This window comes from Zootermopsis nevadensis, unplaced genomic scaffold (assembly GCF_977971745.1).
Source record: "Zootermopsis nevadensis isolate Lab colony 2312 unplaced genomic scaffold, Znev_1.0 Znev_ptg000061l, whole genome shotgun sequence".
NCBI classification, from domain to species: domain Eukaryota; kingdom Metazoa; phylum Arthropoda; class Insecta; order Blattodea; family Termopsidae; genus Zootermopsis; species Zootermopsis nevadensis.
In genome coordinates this window covers 23,996,187-24,018,748 of record NW_028259192.1, presented here as the reverse complement: position 1 = coordinate 24,018,748, position 22,562 = coordinate 23,996,187, and the positions used below count along the sequence as shown (strand labels likewise).

Here is a 22,562-nt window from a genome sequence, read left to right as displayed (position 1 = left end):
CAGCCGTGGTACGTGTCCTGCCCATCACATCCTCCTTTATTTGACAAAGAATACAAATTATCAAACTCCTCAATACGCGTTATCTCTACCTCGTGGCGTCAATTACGTAAAAAAAACTCCCAGAAGCAGAGTAATTCTTCGGAACAGCTAACAATCGCTCAGCGAGTCAAATTCCCCGTCCTTCCCCAAAGAATCATTACTTTGACCTCAAGAGTTTTCCACCGGATCCAGTCCTGAGCTGAATCTAATCTACCTCACACTATATTTCTTCACGATCCATTTTAATATTATCCTCCCATACAGACCTACGTCTCCAACTTATCCCTCAGGAATAATTCTCCTCAGTGGAGTTAATTTCGATCAAAAGTCACCACTGAAGAATGTTCCAAGTGAAAGCCGCGTCAATTTTATTTAGGAAAAGACAAACTGCTCTTTCAGCCGCGTGAACAACAATTAATATCGATAAACTATTGTACGCATACTCAAAATACCAAATTTAATGAAAATTCGTCGAGTAGTTTTGGATATTGAACACACAGAAAAGCGACGTCCAATCACGAGTTCGCTTTCTGGACTCACGACGATAAGCCGTACAATCTAACACGGGGATTTGAACCCCGATACAACCAGGCAGGCTCTACGACTGGTCAGCTATTCTTGCAGAATAAGAGCCGTGTGCCAGATACCACACGCTGCAAGTGTTACAAGAGCCACTTATCTCATAAGTACAAAGGAAAACACTTTTCTACAAGAAGTTAAAATCGATGACCACAAACATAAATTTCAACGGAAAGGTGCTCAGTCCGACGGCGCACTTCCATTTGAGCTTGATCTCCGCAAATAATCAAGGCAGTGTCGAGGGCAGAAAAGGTCACCAACGTTTCGGAGGAAAATATCGCAGCCATCTGCAGCATAGATGATTTGGTGATCATATTCAAGACGACGGGTTTTCCCGAAATTCATTCCACGCATCGCTTTCTCGCGATAAGTCAAACTTCACGATAAAGCGTCATTAAATAAAACCCTTCGCAAGAACAAATGTCGGCCAACATTCATGAGACCTTAATTAAAAACTTATCAAAGCAAGAATTAATTTTTCCTTCTCGTTTCCATTGATACTGAACTACGAATTCCTTCGCGTAGTGGATAACTCTATTTCTAGAGCTCCCTCCGTTATGCAACCCACCAACACTGGGCGGTAGGAGCAGTTGTCTATCCCGCACGGCGCACCGTGAGAAGTCACGAGAACAGGTGAAGACTTGGATTAATTAAGTGCTCAATGTTAAATTTGTGAAAACTGAACTAGTCATAAAGTACGAAGGGAATTTTAACAAATTTGATACTGCAAAAATTGGACGAAATATATCCGGGACACTCAACCACGGAGCAGTGCGTGATGCATGCAAGCGATGGCACTCGAACAGCCAACAGTATTTTATACGACGACGTTTCAACTGCTTAGGTTAGGGAACAATTTCAACTAAGAAGCTGATTGGTGTAGCTCGCCTCTGACCTCCATCTAGTGACGAGGTTGAGAATGCGTGGAGTTATACCCCGACTCCGCCATACATCTGAATAGCGTGGTAGTGAATTATGTTCACCCAATGCTTAGCCCATGGTAAGCGTACAGCCATTCGTGCTGGCGAAGTAAACTAAAGCTGTCCCGCGACAGGCCATGACGGCGCTAGGGGGAGGGGGCCGAGGTGTAGCTCCTCGGTACTATATGAGGGTGAGTGGTCAGCCGCGCTTTACCTCCGGCACCTGGGGTACGCCCCAGAACAAGTCTGGACGAACTGGATGGATATCGAACCCCGGTCTTCCGGTCGGTGGTCAAACACTACACTGACGCAACTACCGAGGCTCTGTCACTGAGCTGACCACCAGCCGTCAACTCGTGGCCCGCCAATGCGTTCTATGACGCCCGTGATGAAACAGTCGCATGATACTAATTCTTAACGCCGTCAGTAACCATCGCCGTGAGCATCCGTACAGCTTAAAGGAGCAGATTGAATCAGTGACGAAAACCTGGGCTGATTCACGCAAATCGCAACAACTTACTGACATTTCAGTGGAACAACGAAAGATTCGAGGAGCCGGGGCCCTGTCAGAGGCGGCAGGCGGTGAGTCCATAAGGAAGCGAGAACGTGGCCCAAGGACCCAGGGAAAAGGCTGTGAACACCTGAGAACGCACAAACACCTCACACCGAACATCTGTGGGTCCAGGTACCAGGAAGTACCGTTACGCGAGCAGGCAGTAACGCAGCAGTGGCTTAAGGGACCGCAGTCAGGTGAAAAGAAAAGTAACATGCCCCGCCCACAGAGGATCGCGGCCAATACGGTGCTACTTCTCCGAAACACAAAGCGCAAATGTTTGTCAGCCAGTGGACTGTGACCGGTACCCGCGTAAGGCGGAGGGAATTAAGTTCCATACGTCTCAACCACCAAAGTACGGCGAGGTAACCACTCTCTTCACCCCCACGCGTTATCAGTGCGCATACCCTGAGGCGCAGGAATACACGAAAGTAAACCTCAGGTCAATTTCGACTGTGAGCGATTGTCATTATCACAGCCGTCGTTACAAAGCGGACTTTGAAAATGGCGACAGCTGGACCCCGGGCAAAGACTCTTTACTCACCGGGTAAGATCAAGAGAGGGCCCAAGGCATCGAACCTCGGCCCTCATGCACGAGCTGACACGAATAAAGTTCGCCTTTAGCGGGACACTAGCACTGAAACCGTTCACCAAACACCCAGCCCGCACCTCAAAGAAACCAAAACCTTTCTCCATGACAACGATGAACCGGCTACTTGTTTGGGAAATGATGAAAAAACCAATGAATTCACTGCGCTCAAACTGCAGAGTTGTTGAATGTGGTACATATCGTAAGGGTCAAGCCGCGTAACAGGCATGGAGCTGGATGCTGTACAGCCCGAACGTTCAGAATACAGAGCCCTCCAGGCTCTAGGCTGTATATAGGCTAAATTAATCTAGATCTGCATTTTATGAGGCATAAATTTATATTTCGTGACCATCGCGTGCATCACGCAACGTGCTTCGATTTGCAACTAGTTATCTTCAGGTAATAGTATTTAACCAGCTATTCAAAATGTCACAACAAAATGCCAAAGATGTAAGTCCGCAGCGCCGTGCAGACTTTTACCAAGGGTTCGTACACTCTTCCGATCCCACAAAGAACGTTCTCTCGGCATTGCACTTGGTCTGAAACTGCGCAATTCATTCAGGGACCCGACACGACCCGTGGGACGCGATCTCAGTTGCCCGCACACCTGTGTAAGTTTTTACGGAACGTTTTAAAATGAAACGCACGGCAGTGACGTAAATAAATGACTTCTGCGCCCTAAATCCCAGTACCTGAAGGTGATTAGTTACCAGCCGAAACGCGGTGTATACAGTCTGAGCGCTCACGGGCGCAATTATAATTACATCACAGAATATCGCAATTTATTAAGAGCGAACGAGATCTGCAACACAGACCGCATGGAATCTGCGGGGGGAAAAAGGGAATAAGTGAGCGTCTTCTTTGAATGCGTTACGCCATATGGCACGCGATGAGACTTGAGGTAGAACACTAATGACGGAACTGGATGCATGTCATTCAACTAATGACAGTACGCGGGACGTCGAGGAAATGCATTCCGATCCCGAAAACCCATTCCCGATTTGTACCTCTCACACCTACGCGTGTAAAGCTGTGTGATGTGTTTCCAAGGTTACGATACCGCCGTTTCTTCACGTCACCAAGGCTCGGGGACTGTCAACTCCTTTCATTTCCTGATCATGAAACATACAAGTCAAGAAATGTTTAGCCGCTGGGTGGGGGGGGGGGGCGAGGACGCTGTTTCAGCGCGTATCACACGATGCAAAAACGGGGAAAGGTTATGATAAACTCAACATAACGAAATTTCAGGTGCCTTCGATTGAACTGGCCTTTTGCATACGCTTTGTAGCTAAAGAAGTGCATTTACTCCTGAAAATTTCATTGCATTCGCGTGTTTGCAACCCACGATGAGTATTACATAAAGGGGCATTATATTTTAAAGGCGAAATTACAGAACTGACCTACAACAAGGTTATTCCATCTGTCAGCGCCACGTAGCATTTACGTGGGAAAATCATATACTTGTCATCACGCACACGAGACAAAACAGAAACTTAAAACCCAACACAATTCTTCAACAAACTTCAAACTTCCGATAACAGACCGTGGCTGGCAATCCTGCTTCGCATTCGGGAAACTTCCTGATTCAAATCATGGCCCGGAGACCCATAGTTTTCCTCAGAACCTCCAGGACAACGCATTCGATACACCGATCTGATACAGTCATCGCCAAATTAAAAAGAATTCAAACCCGCCACAAAATTCGTGAAATTCAAAGGGCAAAAATGTAACACGTGAAGTCTATCTGATAACCGCAGATGTCACAAGCTAACACACGTCACTCTGTTTCGCAAGGAAAAATGCTGCTCTCGTGAAAACCGAGATTTAACAAAATCCCATCACTGGACCCGATCCTGAGCCAGCTGAATACATCTCACTCATTCCCATTGTTTCTCATAGATTCATTTTATTATTATCTTGAAACTTTCGCCTGACTTTCTTAACGCCATCTCTTACGTCCAAGTCTTGGAATCAATATTTTACACGCATCTCGTTAACAATTTGCCATGAGAACCCGAAGGTTCACTAAATCCCGCAGTGTGGCACCACCCACCCAACCAACAGAACAGAGTCCTTGTTCAAAACCTAACAGTACCCCCAGATAGTCTTTGGAACCAAAATTCATTGCTGTATTCACAACGGCCCGCCACCGGTGCCCACCTGAGTCGGATTAATTCAATCCGCATCCGTTTCTTCAACACCCATTTTAATATTATACTTTCGTGTACGACTACGCTTCAGGAGTGAGCTATTCCTCCGGGTTGTGTGGCTGGCACATTCTCTGTGGTCGGACCTTGGTTTATTTGGACAGTCACCGTTTCGGCTGCATTCCTCGGCCTGCACAGAGTGGAATGTTATTTATACGATAATTCGTGTGCTCAAACTACTAAGCCGTTACATTAGAATTTTGTCTGTGATCAATGCCTGTCCACAAACCGTTACCACTTGGTGTTATTTAAGACACAAGACTCTATTTCAATATGAGGTCTGAGGTTTTCATGTTGGCAGAAAAGTGAATTGTGATCCTCGGGGTTATAACGGACGCAGCCTCGGAGGCACCTATGACATCAGTTATCCACCATGAAGAAGGAAACGATATGCTTAACCGAAACGCGCGTTAACTACTTACAAGACTACAGTGACAGTAGATTGGACCTCACAAGATCACGGTCTGTTTCAATATTTCCGGAAGACGTCATCAATTTCTGCGCTGTCTGAAACAGCGAGTAATGGAACAAACTCGGGCATCGAATCTCGGACACACACAGTCTGGAGCAGACTAAATCTCCGGAAATACTGCCCTAAACGTGAATCTTTGTTTTGTGTACCACGGAGCTCGTTTCGCGGTAGCGCATTCAAATCTTCCAAAGGCTGTCAAGTCTCCTCGCGAGTCTGAATACAGTTATTCACTGGCACGGAAGTCCTCGGAGCGACCCCTGTTGCCGGCAATCCTGACTCATTCATCGTTCTCCCACTACAACTTTATTCTTCCGTGTGTTGTTTATTTAACGACGCTCAGATTGCACAGCGTCGGATACGACTGATGCCGGAAAGGTCATGGAAGGAAGCAGTCGTGGCCTATTTTAAGGTAACATCCCAGCATTTGCATAGAGTGAATGAGAATAACCAGGATCGCCGGTCACCAACTATAAACCCGGGACCTCTCAAATATCTTCGACCGGCATGTTCAACCTCAATCTTTACGAGGGGCGCAGAGTGTGTGTCGCGTAGACCTCTGAATGTGTGCGCATGCGTGTACGAGCTATGTAGGTCTATATGTGTGTTTGTAGGTCTGCGTATGTGTACGTATCGGCGCTCCACACAGAGGAAGCCGAGGATGGAAGAGTCTCCAGAATGCAAAGCGAACTAGCACCAGAGGAAAGAAACAATTCGCACAATGCAAACAAACCAATAAACAGCGAGTGCTCGACAGCCACAGCGAATGGCTGGAGCCTTACCTCCACAGTGGAGGAGCAACGACGTAGCCCGCCAACAGCTTGGGAGCTAACGATCAGTGACCCCTGCTCAGTGCACAGAGAGACCGGCCCAACTTTTACGACCAGGCCATCTCTTCTTTGATCTACCAACGCCACTACTTCCAATTTCACCTCCCAAATTATTCTCATCATTCAAGTTCATGTTGCATTTGCCTAAAGACGAGGCTACGGGGCGCATGGCCGGCGTTTGAATCCCGGGAGTGGTAGAATTATTTCTCATTACTGGGTTCAAACCGGGAGACCAAAACTCGGTGGAGTAATCGCCGATATCCAGAACGCAAGAGACGTAACAGGAGGATGGACAATGAGGAAGTTCCATAAGTTTCAACATCCCAGAAGACAGCCATCTTCTTTCTGTGGATTAAAACTCTCAGCCTTCCAATGAGAAGCCATATCGAGAGGTTTCACGCACTAAAAGAGCTAAAACACCGAAAGATGCGCCCACGACTTCGTGTCAACCGCCAGGCCTCTGTCTCCCCTTAAGAAGTTTGACCTGGTAAGGGCAGCTTTTTCAGCCGACCTTGCTACTGGAGGCTGCTTCCATGGCACGGACGTCACACGGAACACCCCAAAGGACGAAGCGACTCGGTGAATGTTCACTTCCCGTTAATACTTCACGCTCAGGATACACGATGCGACATTTAGAGCTCTGTCCTATAGAAGTTTCTCGAACGCCTGCCTAGATATTCTCATACGGATCAAACACATGACAGACGTGGTTAGTCACAGAGGTCAGAATACGACGATGTTTGTAAGACGCGGTCGTCTGATGGAATTCAGAAACACATCTGTTAAACAGTAGCCAATTTCATGAATTTCAGTGAAAATATCGTGACAAATAATTGCTAAAACCAGGTAAATTTCTTGTATCTTTATCCGTGAATTCACACACATAAGTTCGTAAATTCTGCAGCGAATAAGTTTTCAAAACAGCCACTTTTAAAGATGACAGATTCATTTAATTTCTATAGCAAAATATAAATAGCAAGAAATCACATACAGCATGAATTAACTTCATTGCATCTTGTGGCCACGTTCAATTTGAGACCTCATATGAGGGCAATGTGTTAACACATACGATGCAGATCGTGTCTGTACGTATATATACAAATATTGCGTGAGCGACGAACTGGAAATTAGCGACACTCTGTAGTTGAGGTCTGTACCAGTTCCAATAACAAAATTCGCGATATGATCCATTATTTTCGATTTGAATAACTACAATTAATTTTCAATGAATTTCGACAGATAATTTAGTACAATTCATTAATATGGCTATAAATAAAACGTAATTTTCATATTGACGGATCCATAAAATGGAATATCCATGCTTGCAGCCAAGTACGGATCCACACAAACAAAGTCCTGTTCCTTCACACCCCCAAAGTTTCGTTAAACGAAAAGGAATTCGTAATAAACAAATGAGAGTAGCATAAAGGCAACGACCTCTGTCAGATCCCCCCCCCCCTCACGGCCTATATTTCCCCACCACTCGGTCCAGAGAATAAGAAGAAGAAGTTACATTGCACAACCTGAATGCCTCTCTCCTGCCATTGAACTTCAAGCAAACTACAATCGAAAACTATTCTCTCCTTCCCGCCACATAAAATTTCAGCTTCTTCGAACCCTGCATATCCGGGTTGCGCTTTGCCATATTTTATTCCTCGTACCCCGGTAACCATACGTACCACATGCACAAACACACACACAGATTACATTGGATTCGTCTGATTCTCACTGTAAACAGCGATTAATTCCTTAAACGGAGTTAACCAGTTGATGTTTGTAAACGTAAAGCGTTGCGTTTTCTTTGCGGTACGGACTGAATCATTAATATTATTTGGGTCAACGTGGAGCTTCAAATGCTTTAAATAATTCGTATACCACCAAGAAAGGCTTGATATTACACCGTACGACAATAATTTTGTGTTATTCTGTAGTATTTTATCCTGCTCTCACCTCCAACCTCGTCATTTCCAGTTACTCGTAGACGCCTTACTGAAACCCAGGGCCCGGACACTGAAAATTTTCCGAACCAGCGTCCGGTCAATTTCAACGGCTTTGTTCCTAACAATAACTCTAAGTGGTTTTGCTGTTACTCTAATATGTGTCTTGTGGCGGATAAATTATCTGCAAGACAAACAAACACACCTGGTTCAATGTTCTGCTATTAGAAGGATTCTGGTACCATATACCAACTCGATATGACATTACGCACTGCGAATGCTTTGGAATGAGAATTACATTAACAATTCTTAAGGCAAATGCGGTTATCAGTAGAAGGTGGCCAGTTTGATACATTTACGTCATCGGATTGAGAAGATTCCTCAAGCTCTGTGTAACAAGCGACATTTGTATTTGTTTCACTTGTTCTTGCACAAATCTCATCGTACGAAACGTTACGTTGTGAGAGAGAACGAGATCAAATGTGCGTCAATTGCTTTAAAAACTAAGTATTGAAGCCAAGGACAGGCACTGTACCATTCGCATTTGCACCTAGCCAAACGAAAAGTTCTCGTCAACTCGACTGCTAAACATTACGGAAGTAATGGACGTCCAGTGTCACTCGCATCTGCGTCCGGCAACGATTAGATGATAAGAAGTCGACATTGTCACTTACCATCCTCTGCACGAATATCTGCAAAATTATCCACACTGACGTTTCGACAACATTCTCGTTGAATACCTCAACCACCACACAGCACACAGACTTCAAGAACGTGGAACATTAATTCACAGTTTCATTAAAAGTCCAAAACTCTACACTCTGATCACTGTTTTTGAGGTTATGAACTTAGATGCACCTTCACAACTAATTCGAACGTGATGTTTCGCAAACTCCCGACGTTTTAACCCTTCTTACAACAAATATCGTCAGTGTTGGATCAGTTACGACACTGGGAGAGCACATTCGAGTCTGTAAATCTCCTCCTTCTATGGCGACACATCACAGCACTGCCATTTCATTCCGAGTTATCCGTCACATGCGTTTTCAGTACTTAGCAACAAATCGCTCGCGTTCTTTACGGCCGGCACAACTGCTCTTGGCCTCTCTCGAGTGCCTACCTGCCCATGGCCGCCTGCCTTCACCTTGAACACTTCCCCTGGTGGTAACTTCTGGTACCACCAACAGCCAACGGGACTCGGCAGCAGTGACTGACCTCTAAATTATGTTTTCAGCGTGTATACGATGTCTTTAACATGTGTTAAGTAAATCGAACATTAAATATTGATTCGTATTTAGGAATATGACTTCAGATGACAAATACGTCACATTTATAATATCTTGTTGCACGTCTCTGGTCAATGAACAGTTGAACTGCAGAATTATTATGGCCGTGCTGTATGGAACACAATTTGCTGTTTTGTCGAGAGGTTTATGAGAGGTTCGCAACGAGGAGGCGTTTCTTAACCGTGGAATGTATTGAGGATCAGAGTCCGAAACTGCGTACGAACCCAACCGTCAATATAATGGATTTTAGAAGTTAAACGAAGACGGTCACTTCAACATCGAAGATGGTGACCACCACAAATACTAAGTGCGTCAATATTCAGAAGACTACGACATAACAAATATATAATGTAGTAACTCCATGGAGGTCAGTCCCTTTTTGAGAAGCTAACAGTCGTTCAGCTGGTCAAGGAATTTCTCTCCAGAAACATTAAGGTTCGTTTAGTAGGGGCCAAAGTGGGTAATGTTGCACTGTGAAGTCCTCGTCATAGTTTAGCTTTGCATTGGTCCTCTGGTGGCGACAGCTTTAACGTCGGTCAAATGAGGACAAGAAGGAATTCTGGCATCAGACGCACTGGTCTGCAATCCGCGAAATTCCATTACAGCGACGTACTATTTAGTGATCCGTTCTCTGTATGACTTAAAAACTATCACAGAGTACGCAAAACTGCCAGACACGGGCGACTTATCTTTGTTTCGAGTGCCAATGCCTGACAAGTGTAAAAACTTTACATGCAGAGTTTCGAGGTCCACGCCTTGCTCCAATGGTTCATTAGGTAACCATCTCCATGAAACTCTGTCCTTCCTCAGTCAAGAACCTGGCCGCCTTTGATGGGACTCGAGGGTTCGTGACAGAGTTCACAACAGCCCACTACCGGCCCCAGCTTCGAGCCAAATAAATAATGTGCGCACCCTACGACCATATTTCCCTGGGAATAATTTTAATATTATCCTCGGATCGACGAAAGGTTCTTTGGTTGTCGTCGTAAAACTGAAAGCAAAATGCAGCCTACATTTATTTTGTTTTACTCTCAGACTAATAACGTACTGTCTGTCCATTTAAAAATGGAACAGCAAAACCACGATCGACGCCTGGCTTGCATTAACATATCTGTTCATAAATTATGCCTATTAAGGCCATCAGCCTAAAGAACCTAACCTGAAAGTACCCAAAACAGCCTAACCCGAAACGCAAATTAATCCAATGCGACTTATCCCAATCAAACTTAAACGAATCCAAAATAACCGACCCGCATAGGATCAAACCCACCACCGCTTAAGGACTTCCACATAACCTTCCAGGACTTCTCCAGCACTTCTACTGGATTTCTCCAGCAATTCTATTGGATTTCTCCAGCAATTCTCCAGGACCAAAAAAATTCCGCAAAACCTCCCCAGGACTTCTCCGGTACTACTCTAGGACTTATCATTGGGCTGTTGTATCCTGAGCCAGATGAATCCAGTCCACACCCCGTACACTCGTCCTTTAAGACCCGTTCTAAGATCATTCTAACATGTGTGCTCACGCCTTCCAGTCACGTGATGGAAAATGCCGATGCCAATGCCAATGACACGGCGTCACAACTATTGCACCCCCGACCCCAAAGCGGTGGCAGAGCTGTGGATGGCGAGGCGCCTTTACTGAAGAACGAGTTGAGGCAGCGAGCCCCAACGTGGCCTGCCTATACGACACCAACCAGGATCATCCCGGTAGCTGACAACGTGGGCGATGGTGCCGAAGTTCGTATTGAGTAAGAGTCGATGACAATCTTCGGCTGTCAGCTACAAGCAATCTGCCAGTTGCAAAATTAAGTAAGATGGTGCGATGGGCGAGGCATGAAGCACGCGTTAGAGAAATGAGAAACTCACAGGCCTAGCAGAAGAATGCTGCACCTAATTGTAAATGGGAAGATAATATTAAAATGGACGTGGCTGAATTCATGTGGCTCAGGTCATGGACCTCCTATAATCTCAGACCTGATTCAGCACAGAGGGACAACAGTAATGGAGTAGAACACGGCAAAGAGATTGGGAGGACTTGCAGATTCTGCTGGTCTAATAATTATTTAATTAACACACACTACACGTGACCACGTGGATCGACCACCTCCTACAGATATCGATAGTAAATGCGAGATCGACTGATTACGAACGAAGACGCTCTTGTCACAGGTTTCCGAGTATGAGAGAAAACACTCGAACTGGAATAACAGCAGACACATCACCGCTCTACTTTCTCAACTTACGTCCTGTGACGTCACACAGCGAGCAGGTCAACGAACCTTCATTAGGGTAACCTCATGTGTAACGTTTCAGTGGCGTGGACACCCGCTGCTTTATAACCTGGGGACCGCAAGGCGAACGCGAACCTCTTCATACCAACTAGCCAACTAATTAACCAACAAACACCACGGAGCAGAGTCCTTCTTCAGGAGCCAAAGTTTCTTTATTTGTCCACAAGAGCCAGGCGCTGGTCCCTGGCCTGGGCCAAATTAATCTAATTCACACCCTCGATCCATTTTAATATTATCCTTCCATCTACGCCTAGGTCTTCCCAGTGGTCCCTCCCCTTCGTGCCTTCCAACCAAAACGTACGAGTCCACCTTATCGTCCATTCGATATCTAGTGAAAAGGATGAAATTTTCCCCACAGTTTACAAAACTAAACTCAGGATTCTGTACCCCGGGTAGAGCTTCGACACAAAAATCAAAGCGTGAACGAACAAGAGCCACAGAACAGCTACCTGGATGGCAACAGTCAGCGTCAAGACGAGCCTCTTCAACGGGGGTGCCTCGATAAAAACTGTCCAGCTGACGAGTCACTCAGTGGACACATTAACGTCGGTGGTAACACTGACCCGCGGTCTCCCTCGACTCAGGGTGACGATAACCTTTCGGTATGCGAGTCGCATTAAGTACCATGCCCTGCAGGCGTATAGGGGAATGGAGGTACAGCTCCACGCATGCTTGACGTTGGGCGGAAGGCGAGAGAACAAATTAGTCGCCTCATACATTCTATTATACAACGCGTTTCGACACATTCGCGAGCTAGAGGCGACTCAAACACACAGTTTGAGTAACGGATGAATAAGGCGCACCTTCCAAGCCGCTGTCACTACTGGCAAATGATGACGTCACGTAACAAGACTACGAAGAAACTATCTTCGTGTTGCTATTTACGATCTACGTATTTCTCATCTCCGTACTTGCATTTATAATGGACCTACGGTGCGCTGATTCAGTTAGAGACTCAGCAGGAAGTGATTTCCTTTCAGAAAATACAATGGAACGCAGCCTGTAATAAGCTCTCACGGACACACAAGCTCCCTTGACCTTGTCACGATGTACATTCATAGACGAAACGGCTGTAATCGTAGGCGACTCTGGAAAACGTTTCGTCAATTTGTCTTCTTATTCAGGGGAAAATAAATCATCTCCGGAACCTTTTAAAGGTCCGTTTCCGGAGACAAAGACAGCCAACCAAGGATTAAAAATTAACACCGACTATAATGTTATCTGCTGTTTGGTCTTTCGCGTTACGGAAAGGTTTACTGTCTGAGGGTAGAAACAGGGCGCTGAGGAGAATACTTGAATACGCGTGATGATAAAATTAATAATTCATAAAGTTCACCAAAATTATTCGGATGAACAAATAAATTATTCTGAAATGAGCGAGGCATGTACCACGCACAGAAATGATGGGAAAAACCTGAAGAGAGAAACATACAGACAACAAGATAATATTAAAATGGATTCAGAAGAAAAAGTGTAAGGCGGTACACTATAAGGGCCAGTGCCGGGCTCTTGTGAACACGGCGACAAATTTCGCGACTAGCTGGGCGACTGTCAGTTTCTCAAGGCTCCGTGTACAAAGTTAATACATGTTTTAATACTTTGCGTGTCTTAGATTCAAATTCTTCTGCCTTTTTTAAGGACGGGGCACAAAAAGGGCAATGCGACAAACTTCACGTCCTGTGGTATGAGGAAGTTTCGGAAAACGAGAAATTCTCGACCGACGTTGCAACAAGGAAGTTCTGATGACAAAGCAGCATCCGATCCTGTGAAGCTGAACGTCGCGAAGAATTGCCACGAAAAAGACACTGGAGTGTGGCGAGGGCTTTTTTGAAAGTGAAGGTGACGAACTGCTCCTGCGACCAAGAAGTCGCTGACCCGACGGGCAGGCTCAGTCCAACCCAAGCCCCGATAATTGGGTTTCCCCTGACAGGCGACCGTCCAATTGACAAGCTAACAGTCGCTCACTTAGTCGAGAAATTCCCAGCCTCTTGCGGGACTCGAAGGTTCATGACCCTCAAGTGACAGAACTCTCATAGATCCAGGGCCACTGTGCCACATCGCAGACATCCGCGCGGTGGGCGGCGAAGTCGAAAACTGCTACAAACAAAATCCGCTGGCTCCGGGTTGGCTTCCGCGACATTTCTCCGGGGAATGCGGAAGACAGGCCTGGTGGGGTGTTGCCCCATCCTCGGAATTTCGCCGCAAAATTGAAATTACCTCCAGGAGCGGGCATCGTTCTACGAGGCGCTCCGGACACCCGCGTCTGTCACTGTCCTGAACTTACTTCGAGACCCCAGGAGGCTTCGAGGGCAAACGCGGTGCATTCTGGGAACTCGGCAGATGTGCTGATATTCCGCGGGAAACAATTGGACGAACCGCGAAGAAGAAACGAGAGAGAGAGAGAGAGAGAGAGAGAGAGAGAGAGAGAGAGAGAGAGACCACTGTACTCTTCATCTGCCTGCTGCTGGCACTTGCTTTCCACTCAATTAGAGCAACTTCGCTGTCAAGTCGGCATTTGTCACTGGAACAACGCAATGTAACGCGTTACCTCATCGCTGATCGGCTATCGCCCTGAACCGCGCTTTAATAAGCAAGTACGTAATCTGATCAAAGAAAACAACTAATTACGATTGTTCTCTTCAGTTCATGCTGATTAAACTCTGAGACATTTGGACCCGTGGGGGGGGGGGGGGGGGGGGGTTTGGCCCGTCGCAGTACAAAACAGAACAGATTAGGAAAGGTACACACAGCATAACAATTCTGGCGTGTTCAACACAGACCGACCCTTGCGAACGGAACGCAGTCTCAAAAACAACATCCCTTCTGAACTCAACACAACCAGAGGGGAATTGTGCTCAGTGCAAACACGAATTAGGACCTCGTTTCACGCGGAGTAAATCGGATGGAGCGTGATTCTGTATGTGGGGATAATAACAGGCAACTGACGTTTTGTTTAAACCGAGTTCCACACTGGAAACAACGCGCACATCACACGATGAAGACAGAAAGAAGATTTGAACATCAAATCGCATGAATTTTGTAAAGACGCAGTTGAGAGATATTAACCAGGAAGCAGTGATTCAAAGCACGAAAAGATCTCAACTCATCATTAGGACCGGGTTCGTACCTTCTAAACGTAGGTTCAGAAACCGACCGCCACACCTGTCTAGTCGCGAGCTGTTTGCTCGTTTCATTATGGGCCGCCGAGTCTGTACTACATTCGACAGGAAGATGATTCCGCCGACAGACTATTAGCGAAACTGTCTGTCCTCCAAGTGGGTCACAAATGTCACTCTTTTTCCCCCCTCTCTCGTAAACGCTACCATAACCACAAATCATGCCCAAAGTCCCAAATGCCAATAATTATTTTTTCAAAACGGTTCTCACGGCGGGGAGTCAGAAGATGGCTGTCCTCTGGGTTGCAGCGCCTTGTAGTCCGGCAGCCTTCGCGATGAAGACAAGAAGCATCTCTGAAACGTCGGTAAACTTCCACGAGACAACATGGTGCAGCAACCCAGAAGACAGCCATCTTCGCGTTTATAAAGTGACCGGGTCATACGGACAGGGAACTTTCTATAAGCGGAAACTCCAGGTTGAAATATCCTTACAATCATCCGCGGTGTTTCACTGCTACCAACGTAAATATATCTGAGCACCAGAAGATTTATTAATCTTTTTTTTTTGTAACTCTGAAAAAGTTAAAAAGTTGCAAGCTTCTCGAGTATAAAAGGAGAGATAAGTTATGGGGATTAATAACAAAGAAATAATTACTACCAACGCAAACAATTAAAATACAGAGTCATTGTAGCTAAACGTAGTTGTGTAAAGTCTGACAAACTTAAACGTCTAAAAATATTATAAATAAATATTACCAATATAACACATTAAAATGTTACTATAAAATCCACTGCTGGAAAAAAAGTAATATTTGCGGATTTAGAGAATGAGAAAATACATAAGCAACTTCGTCAAAAATGTAAAACGCCATTTTTTAAAACAAGGATGTCACAGAAATGAAACGAGCCCTTCCAAACTAAAGAACTTTCGATCAGAACTTAAGTTCGCGGGCGAAGATAACACGACTCGACTCACGAATTCAGAACTGCAAACACAGTGACGGAGAGCAAGGATTCTCGTGTTTCTGTGTTTACTAAGTTCTTTCGTTTTATTAAAAGTGAAAAGTTGAAAGACGCCACAAAATTCGAGCAAGCGAGCGCCCGGAGTTGCCGGATTTTACACGCGTCTCGACGGACATCGGAAGGCGGGGGGGGGGGGGGGGGGCAGGACCAGGACAAAGATCCTTCTTCTTCTTATTCTGCTTCCTCATCAATCTGGAGCAGTGGAACGCACGAAGGTAACATCAGTGACGTCACATACGGAGGTCATTGACTGCAGTCAGTTGTCCCAGTGCCTTAGCAAGCACACACAGCACAATGACCGTAATTTGTTTAACGACGGACTTATAATGGCGTGACGAAGGGAAAGGACATTCAGCGAGGGCTTCGTAACAGTTGCACCAATCGACTGCGCCTTTCGTTAGGTCATTAATTATAAAACATGTCCAGAATTATTCAACACTGAGCGTCTGAAGATGGCCTGCAGTTCAGTGCCAGCGCAGGGAGACAAAGGGGAAACGGGACGAGTGTCCGAAGTTCGATCCTCCCTCACGCAGATGAAGCCCGACTTCCCTCGTTTAAGAAAAATTCTTCACTCCAAAATTTGGACCTAAAGAGGGAGGAAACTGCATAACGAGGCCCGTGTGATCTTCACCAGACACAAAACTTTTTAAGACTAAGAAGAAGAGATGGGCGGAGCATGTAGCAGCCTCTCGGAGAAACTAGAAATGCATGAACAATGTCAGCAGGAAATCCTGAGGAGAGGCCCGGCCACTTGGCACAGTAAATTAAAAGTGAAGTCACGACGCGAATGTCCGCCCGATACTTTGTACCCGTCCACTTACTCGTAGTTTGATTATCGGCGATGATTAACGAATTGAAAAGGATGCGAAAGGAAGTGGCCGTGGCCTACAAACGGTACACTCACGGCATTTGCTTGGAGGGACCGCGAGAACGGTCAGGACAACCCTCAGTCTCCAGGCAGAGACCTGAATCCGGGACGTCCAGATACGAAGCAGGAGTCCCGCCCACAACGTGAATACGAAAGAAACAGGTCACGAGGTCGTTGAACCGATCGAAATTGTTCAGAAGAAGTTTCGATGGCGGACTCTCGTGGTCGCCTCTCGACCGCTAGCTTCTTTTGAATGACGGCAGTTAATTGGTCGGTGAGTTACTTCAGAGTTCAGTTGTCCTCGTCGTGGAGGAGGGTTCTGATAGCGCATCATGCGGGAGGCTTTGAAATCAGAATGCTGGACTCGAGTCAGCGAAACACTTTCTTCTGAGAGGCTGGCAGGACGTTGTGCCAGTTACCCAGAGACGTAACACTGATGTAAGCAAGTCACATAACGAGGTTTGCGCAGACAGGAAGGAAACTTCATGTGACATTGGCGACTGAAGGAGCAGACGAAACGATGTCAAAACGCCTTTGTGAAGAATGTGATGAACGGGGCGGCGCAGGGAGAAAGGGTGGCCAGTCTTAATTACTAATGCACCCCATCCAAACATGTTTCTAATGACGCGGTTGTCCCCAAGAGCATTCACTTCTCGCCTGTTGTCTTGACCTTTTCGAATGGCACCAGTGACGTCACAGTCGTCCGGGCAGAAATGAACCCTGCGCGGGTGAGGGGTTGGGGTGTCCAGCGGCTGCCTGGCGATTCTCGACACCGGGATTCAACAGGTAACTAAGGTTGCGTGAGGATTCCCCACACACAGATACCTCGACGAACTTAGCAAAAGACTTCCCAATGTCAGATATGATTATGAAAATCCGTTTATGTATGGACAATCAGATATACAGAGCGAAGATAATTTTTATAGCATTTCTGCAGCTTTAGTTAAGAAGAATTTTCCTGAGACCATGTCTGCCAGGCTTCTGAGGATACCAGAACTAAGATATACACCATTTTGTGGTGGATATTTAAGAAAATATGGGGAAAATAATTTATGGCTGTAAAGTGTGAATGGGTTTGAACCTAACGGAACGGGGCTATTGGCTTCCATTTGTAGCTCTTTCTGTTACAGTAAGGAAGAAGTTGCTGACACCTGCCTTATAAATAACTTCCTACAAGAAAACGTACAGAGCTGGGCACTGAAAAGACGCCATAATTTACTGTGAACTAATACATCAATGATAATTCAACGCCGATCCCAAGAACGCGAACGAAGGAGACTGCACACGGGGAATGGGTTCTGCTTATTTAAAAGAGACATCTTGTGAGATTAGACATGAAGATACGAAGAAACACATTTTCATTGCCTTGCTGTGTACTACCTACGATAATACTGTGTCTAATGAGGCGTGTAAAATCACAAGAAAGCATTAGGAAAACACAACCACTACTTCAGAGCCATGAGAAGCTTCCAGAGTCCATACAGTTTGGGAACCAAATGCAGTGCACTCTGCATTCGCCGAGGTTAAAGCAACAAGTATGACAAAGGAACATCGGTCCCTATTCAGCACGAAGAAACGATTTATAATACAGCCCAAGCCACAAGGTCACAGGGCAATAAAGTCATTTTGACAAAGGTATTTTCTGCAAGGACAGCGTCTTCGAAAAACAGTCGATCAAGCGTTACAGGGTATACAAAAAACACTGCAACAAGACGCATTATCTGCAAAATGAACTCTGCTAAATGTAAGAACATTAAGGCGAAAGCATTCATGAGCAAATTACGTAAATAAGATGTATTTTGTGTCATTCATTTGCTTAAACTTTATGGCTGAGTCACTACGTATCGTGACTTACGTGGTATTGTTTTGGAGCACTCCGTACGAAATAAGTGCACTGACCCTTCAAAATATGAACAAACTTTCAAGACGAGCCGTAACTCAACTGATGTACAGAAAACTCAAGGTGGTACACGCGTCCATAAATCTGAATATTGTGTGCAATTAGTTTCAGAACGCGCTCTTCAACTGCGAGAGTAACTCATGCAGCCCTCTGGCACAATCTGCTGACTCCGAAGGGTCCGCGGACCACCGGTAGACAAACACTGCCTGCGCCGCTGAGAGTTCCCTTTCGGATCCCGTGCCCAGCAATTTAGACGCAAAGTGCCGTTAGACTTCGGTGATCTGAGATGTCAGGACCCGGACCGAGGCAGACCTCTCGCTGCCCCCCCCCCCCCCCCCCACGCTTTGTAACCCTCGTAGCTCACCCTTCGTCGTCTTCAGGAAATTCTTTCCTTACAGAGAAGAATGGGCATCTACAGTTCCTAGATATTCCTCACACTCACGACGCTCAATTGCTGCAGACACAAATCTGATGCTGAAAGAGGCGGGTAACAGTTGAAACGGTACACTAACTCCATGGCACGGAGCCCCCCCCCCCCCCCGAGCAGATCAAGAAACTCCCCGTCCTTTATAGAACCTGATGGTTCATCACCGTCATCAAAAGAGCCCGCCGCTGGACCATATTCTGAGATAGAAAGGTCTCCCGAGATGTTGTGTAACGCAGCCTTGCAGAATGACCATCACCCTGGCGATCGAGGCAGTAAGCACCTCTCAATCTCCACGAGACTGCAAGGCGCAACATCCCAGAAGAAAGCCAGCTTTACGCGCTTAATCACTTCGCTGAAATGTTTCCGCTTAAGAAACACAATTTCAAAAAAAAACGTGGTTGCATCTGCTTACACTCGTTCAAGTCTCCTGTCTGTTCCCTACCCACTGGACGGCCGAACTTCATTTACACAGAATAAGTACCGCTGAGGTTAGCTGTTCAGCGCACGGAGTCAACGACCAGCCTTCACGCGTACTGCACGCCCGCCCGGATACCTGCTGTATAACGGAACTGCCCGGCCCACTGAGGGCAAGAACGACCCAAGTCTTGCGCCGCTCAAACCCGCACGGAGCCAAGTCCTTCTTAAGAACGTGACAAATTTGTTGTTAGCCACGTTCCAAAACCCGAGCTGTGGAATCACCCCTTGTTGGCTGTCCACAACTGTGGCTCACTCATCACGCCCTGCTAAGAATCACTCAATACGAAGCCCATAAACACGCTCTGTTGGTAAAATACGGAGTCAAGGAATGTTAAAGTAGGCGGTACATATAGTTACCACTGTGCCCCAGTTCCACTCTTGCTGCCTTCTGAGGTCCGAACTGAATATCAAGTATCCACCTCGCCCAAGTGAACAATGGCTTCGAAGCTCCCATCTGGACGCCTTTCCATTAAAATGGAAGGAGGCGATTTGAGACGACCGCGAGGAGCAATCAGGAGAACTGATGCCGTCTTACTTCAAAGTAACAGTTATACCAAACGTTTTAGCTCGTTACTTCCTGCGATGGCAGAAACATATTAAGAAATAATTTAAATAACTCTGGGTCATATCAGATAAAACGTACAAAATTATCACACAAAATTTGCCACATAACCGGAATCTCGGTCGGAGACAGAAAGTCTTAGGTTTTCCTCAGTCCATCAAGGTGAATGTTACGGTACCTTACCATCGCAGTTCAAGAGTCCAGATTAGTCAACAGATAAAACGGACTGTCTATGGGCCGGGAGGAATAGCGCAGTGTCCAGACCGGCTCTGGGACCCATCCAGCCTCCTGTCCAGCGAGTACGGGGGGGCGTGGAACTGACCACTCACTTCCATATTGCACCGCGGTTACAATGCGTGGCGCTTATTAAACTGAGAAACGACTTTTTATCTCCAACTTCCATCTGTTCTGGGACTTATACCATTGATTCCGGGAACTTGGGTCCCCTACCTGTTCGCTATGTCACGTTTAATAGACCGAGCCCTCAGAATGTGACCCAAAGTCCTTGAAGGATGATTTTTTATGAGCATGTGTACCGTTGTAGGGATGTTTTTAGCCGTAAAGGGGAGAACAGACTGTCTTAAAAACGAACACAAAGCGGTCCTCAAGGTCCACAGAGACAAACAAAAAATGAAAATGATCCCTAATAATGCGATGGGCAACACGAAAGCTGCGTACGGCGAATGTTGGATCAGTTGTCGGTGGAACGGAGCCTCCATCACGCAGAATAGGACGGAAAAAGAACATATCTAAACAAGCAGCAGAGACAATTCAGAACGCCAAAAGATGAAATGGCAGGGCCAGAAAAACTTGCAAAATGCAGATAATCGACTAAGACAGAAGACAGCATAAACAGATTAAAGGCCATGCACTGGCGAGTTCATGCAGATTACGGCAGTGTACAAGCCTGACCTCTGTTCTCTATGACCTCAACGCGTTCCGTCACAGAGTCTATGCGGACCACGACACTCCATAGTTTTCCTCAGTGCCTCCTAGCAAATGTCTTAAAATAGGTCATGACCGCTTGCAGTTCGCAGTGCATACGAATCATCCCGTTATCATTTCACGGTAAACAGAACGTTAAATAACCCGTAAGAAAATAATAGCGTTCCCCTACACAAGCACAGATATCAGCTGTTAAGTTATAGTGTCAGTGTGGTAACTTTCGTCTAAGGTTGGCACAACTGTAAAACTGAGGCCTGCTTTAGGCAGAGCAATGGCCTCGGACACAAAGTTAAACAACGAAAGTAACACACGCCTACTTTGAAACGCCAGCTTTTCAGATGCGGATACCAAAAATCTCGTGTGAAAATGCACCAAGTACATACGACACTTTCGTTCTGCAATCGGAAACAGCCAATTACAAGCAAACTTCAGACACCGTTGCAGAATGGCAGCGATACGAGTGAGATCTAACAAAACCCATGGTCCAAGAAAGCAAACAAAATCACCATTGTGTGGTATTTCCTAGTACAGTACCCGAGCTTCGTCCAAGACTTCCTAAAAATACTGTACCAAGACAGGAAACTTGCTAACTAATTCACTAACTGACTGTACGGAGCAAATCCCTCGAAAAGTGAATAGCACTTCATGGTCGTAGAAGATTCATTATCGTGTTCACAAAAGCTAACTTAAAAAAGTATAATGTGCCTTTAAAGAACCCTTGCAGAAAGCTTGTAATGTACTGCAAGTGCGTATCAGACCAGTCGCTTGTCTACACGCACCTTTAATAAACAAACTCCATCGTCAGTGTAGCTACGTTTCATATTCACGTTAAGAACACACGATTTCTTTCATAAACACTGGACACAAACGCCAGAAAGAGAGAGGCATTCTCGAACTGCTCGTAAAAGTAATTCTTAACGTCTTAGAAGCTGGAGACATGAATGCAGGGGAAGAGCCAAACCCTCGTGAAAATAAAAGAGTACTCTCTCGTCTTTCGAACCAGGAGCCTCGGACAAGACGAAACATCTTACGGTTGACGTAACAACGTTTAATCAACCGCTAAGGACATTTAGCGCCGACAATATTTGTTAGTTAGCACCAAGAGGTGACGAAGGAAGAAACTCGATTAATTGCAATACATTCCTCCAAGTCTATTACCATCGATCACAATATTCGTTCCCACCCTGCATGTTTGCTGACCCATTCTGTTACTACTTATTATGGGGCTTCCAATGGCATAACGCAAATACCACGTTTCGTGAAAATAGGTCAACTGGTTCGAAACTTAAAGAGGAACATACAGGCAGCATAGTGATTACATAAGCCGATGTCCGTTCCTTAAGAAAGGAAAGTCGGATAATAATAAATACGGGAAACGGGAAACTTGAAACAAGTTTCAATGGCTAGACGATCAGGAAAGAATTTATTTAGGCCTATAAGAAGATTGGTAACTGAAACGCTTCAAAGCGAGGAAAGGAACAGAAAAATCATGAGTGAAAGACTTGTCGTAAACCGGAAGACCGGTGTGTCGCGAGAGAATA

At 45.8% G+C, this 22,562-nt stretch overlaps 1 protein-coding gene across 1 annotated transcript in view; it reads right to left on the bottom strand.

Annotated features, from left to right (window-relative positions):
- Positions 1 to 8,832, bottom strand: part of Blimp-1 (PR domain zinc finger protein 1) — a 76,955-nt gene extending 68,123 nt beyond the window's left edge. The window contains exon 1 of the mRNA XM_022078289.2: positions 8,798 to 8,832. The gene's annotated coding sequence lies outside the window, so the exon portion shown is untranslated. The remainder of the gene's footprint in view (positions 1 to 8,797) is intronic.
- Positions 8,833 to 22,562: the final 13,730 nt, after the last annotated feature.